This window comes from Mus pahari, chromosome 19 (genome assembly GCF_900095145.1).
Source record: "Mus pahari chromosome 19, PAHARI_EIJ_v1.1, whole genome shotgun sequence".
Lineage (NCBI taxonomy): Eukaryota > Metazoa > Chordata > Mammalia > Rodentia > Muridae > Mus > Mus pahari.
Window position 1 is genome coordinate 1,230,078 of NC_034608.1, and position 4,225 is coordinate 1,234,302.

The window sequence follows — 4,225 nt, forward strand, 5'->3', positions numbered from 1 at the left end:
TTGGCTGGATGAAAAACCCTGAGATCCTGGGACTTCATCTTTCAGATGACCTAACTGGGAGATAGCACTGTCTAATCAGAAGCTCCAAGGACCTTGCTCAGGGATACTGGGGAGGGTCTCAGAAGAAAAAGTATACAATGAGCTAACAGCCTAGGTTGATATAAATTATTTCTCAGTAAGTAATTTAGGGCAACTTGCTTCTGCTTTACACTGCATTCCGGAATCATTTTCATAGCACACTATTAAAAACTGATATATAGTTATTTTAAAAGCTGTCTAGGAAATCACCTCTTATATGCTTTCCATTAATTTAATAACACCTTAATGAGCTATTATGTAAATCTAAGGAGTAGTTAGCCTTAAGGAAGCCAATACTGTGCTAATTCACAGGAAGGAGAAAAAGCAATGCAAACAAAAGTTGACATCATCGACAAGAACTTTAGAGTTTTATTGAAGTGTTGCAAAAATTTCCCCAAAAGCATCTATAGCAATTTATGTTAAGAAGCCAAAGTTGAGGGGTAAGATACCCTCAAATTCTTTAAGGTAAAAATCCACTTATTTTATGCTTGTTATACATAAATTTCCCCCTCAGCCCTAAGTTCGTAATTTGTAGACATTGCTCATTCTCTGATACATTAATACACATACGAAATATAAATAAATTAATCGAGAACACTTAAAAATCCAAGTTAACATGATGCTGTGCCAAAAAGCAAAACAAAACAAAAAACCAAAACAACCCCCAAGAAAGCATAAGGACCAAACCTTGCACAATCTACACTCTATGTAAATACCCTGGCTAAAATGTCAGTGGTGCTATGCAATTCCACAGCAGTGCAGAAATGCACAGATTTGATGCACACTTGTTGTTTTTAAGGTCTTTAGCAATTTTGTTTCTAAATATCACCTTGCTTTGAAATGATGAGTAATTGCTACCAAATCACAAATCATCACAAATCCATTTTAGTTTAGTCTGAATAAAATCCAGCATAAATATTTTACTTTGTTCTGGGCATAATGGCTCTGTGTCTTTCTTGTGAGCTTTCTCCTTCTGGGCAAACCACAGACAAAGTTGTCATTCCAGACTTAAACTGCACAAAAAGAGGCAGTGAGGTCTGCCTTTGTTTTTGTTTTCTTTTAAAGTCTCAGATCTGGCTACGGCACCTCTTTCAGACATGTAGTTGTGGCACCTGATCAATCATATTTGAAACAGAAGTGCTTTAAACATCAGCCAAGTTTGGTCATCTGGAGGTCCCCATTGATTTTTATGGTGTCAATTGGAGATAATGTTTGAATCTGATGATAAAAGTCAAAAAGGTGGCATCCATCCACTAACACTCTGAAACACGGTTGCTGGCAAAGAATCTCCACCCTGAACGGCTGGTCTGGGACAAATGGAAAATAAGGGACTGCCAACTGCTCTTCGTCTCTTTCTCCTGCGATACAAGTTTCTAAAGAGCTATGAACACAACTTTGAGTTTAATCGCCACACGGGCAGGAGGATCTTCAGAGTCATTGTGGGTCAAGCTGATGGCAAAGCTTTTGGGATTGAGATCTACGATGCCCATCACTAATACCTTCTTGCCTGGTCTCATGCCACCTTTAATGTGCCCACAAAATAGAACTCTCAGTCGTGGGAAGTACACGTCAGCTTGAACTGGAGAACCAGGGAGTTGTTTAAGTGCCCAACATCAAGTTTCACCCTGGCATCACTGTTGGCCCCCGACCCTGCCATGTTCCTGCAATGAGCACCAGGGACCTAAAAAAATATTCTTATTAATCTAAAATGTTAGTTACTCGCCCATCCCAGCAATCCTCCACATAATCCTCCTGACCCTCTACTCACTTAAGCCTCTTTCCCATGATCCCCTCTTTATCTTTCTGCCTGTCCCCACCAAAGTACCCTTTATGGTTTCCCATTCCCAGGTCCTCTGAGTTAAACATAGACCTGAAGAGGTGATGGGAGGTAGCATACAAGTGAGAACTTGGCCGTTTGTCCTTCTGGGTCAGGCTTACCTCATGTGGTGTAGTGGTTTCCAGTCCTACTCAGTTACCTCCAAATTTCATTTTTCCTTACAGCTAATAATATTTCATTATAGACAGGTACCATATTTTTACTGTCCATTCACCCACTGATGGATATCTAATCTGTTTCTGTATCCTGTCTATTGAGAATAGAGCCACAGTGGACATGGCTAAGTGTGTGTTGCTGTAGTAGGAAGTAGAGCCCTTTGGGTATATGGCCTACCTGTGGGTTTTTAAAAACACAGAAAAATTGAATAACTCCTGTTTTCAAACTTAGTTTGTTTTTGTTTTAATTTTATGCGCACTCATGTTTTGCCTGCATATATGTCTATGTGGAACTGGAGTTACAGACAGTTGTTAGCTGCCATGTTGATGCTGGGAATGGAAACTGAGTCCTTTGGAAGAGTAGCCAGTGTTCTTGCTGAGCCATCTCTCCAGACCCATTTTTTTTGAGACAGGATCTTACTAGGCAGCTGTCAGCAGCCTCTCGTGGGAGCAGCACAGAGAGGGAGAAGAAGGCAGTTTTACAGGGGGAGCTTTACAGAGACGGACTGAAGAGAACAAGCTAGACTCAGGAAAAGGCACAAGGAGCCAGAGGATGAGAAGGAGCCAGATTAGAAAAAGATTGCTAGAGCTAGTTTGAGGCCAACCAGAGCAATTTAGAGACTAAGAGAAAAGCCAGATTGAATGAATAAGTCAGCTGGGAGAGAAGATTGAGCCAGAACAGCCGAGGTGAACCAGCCAGGCAGAGATGAGAGAGAACAAGACAGGGTGAGCTTATTCAGCAGTAAGTCTCAGAGGCTGAAAACATCCTAAGCCTAGATAAGATTGTACAGAAACAAGATTCCACACGTAGGCCTAGGTTAGCAGACAGAGGCAGTAAGCCTTGGTGAATACAATTACATCAGGAGAATAAAAGTTAATTTTAGAGATTGGCACCACTCTTTCTGCTGCCTTCCAACTTGAAACAGAATGAAGGTCTGTCTATGACCTACACCATAGTCCAGGGATCTGATGGAAAAGACCAAACTAGTGGCTGTTTAGAGTTCTGTAAAAAACATGATGACCAGGCAAAGAACAGGTGTGTGACAGGCAGACTGGTTTTCTCCTGTTTCCTAAGAGAAGGAGGTGACTCAGTGCCTGAAGGAAGAAACCCTTACCCTAATTCGTTAAAGAAGCTGAGATAGCATCTAACCAGAGTTCAAACGAGCTATCATAATTTGCCCTGGAAGGAAACTTTCAGGTTTCTGCAGCGTTGTTGAAAGGTTTTGCACACTAGTCACAAGCTTCATCATAAATAGCCACCGTGACAGTGATGGTCCACAGCACATCGATTTGCATTTGCTTAGGGTTTTTCTCTTGTGACATTTTACATTAAAACAAACAAACAAACAAACAAACAAATACAAAAACAAGAACCCCAAATACTGAAAAACAAAAACAAACAAAGCCCCTAAACACCAAAGCCAAAAATATCAGGCTATTTGTGAGTTCCCACATGCACCATGCTTGCTGAATTCTTTTTGCTTTGCAAATACTGTGTGAAGGGACTAGAGAGATGGCTCAGCTGTTAAGAGTCCTGACTGCTTATCCAGAGGACTCAGGTTCAATTCCCATCACCTACATGACAGTCACAACAATCTGTAAAATGAGTTTCAGGGGGTCTGGCACATGCGCATGCTCCCCCCCCCCACACACACACCAATTGGTTCTCTTCCAAGTGCAGGCTAAAATATGATTACTTCTACAATTATTTTTCTTATCGGATTAAAGGCAAGAGCTCTCTCCCGCACTGCTCCACTTGTCTCACCCAGCAGCTGTGTCTCCCTAGAATCTCATTTCTTCTCCATTTGTAAACAATTTCGGGTCAAAAATAGGCAAATTGTTTGTTTTCTGATCTCCTGTGAGGATCTAAAGCAGTTGACTGTGTGGGTGCTAAGAAGTGATGAGTGAAAGTGTTGCGGACCTGTACAAAACTCGTCAGCAGGGAGCAGTGAATCCTGAGGTTAACTGAAACCACAGTGGGAGGTCCACCATTTAAAAAGAAACAAACAAACAAACAAACAAACACAAAGGCAACCAGGCAGCAGTGGCACAGTCCTTTGATTCCAGAAGAGGCAGAGGCAGAGGCAGAGGCAGAGGCAGAGGCAGAGGCAGAGGCAGAGGCAGAGGCAGAGGCAGAGGCAGAGGCAGAGGCAGA

The 4,225-nt window shown here is 42.0% G+C and overlaps 1 pseudogene across 1 annotated transcript; it reads right to left on the reverse strand.

Annotated features, from left to right (window-relative positions):
• Positions 1–435: 435 nt before the first annotated feature.
• Positions 436–1,735, reverse strand: LOC110337082 (annotated as a pseudogene). The gene has a single exon (XR_002381239.1). The product of XR_002381239.1 is annotated as a galectin-related protein pseudogene (transcript).
• Positions 1,736–4,225: the final 2,490 nt, after the last annotated feature.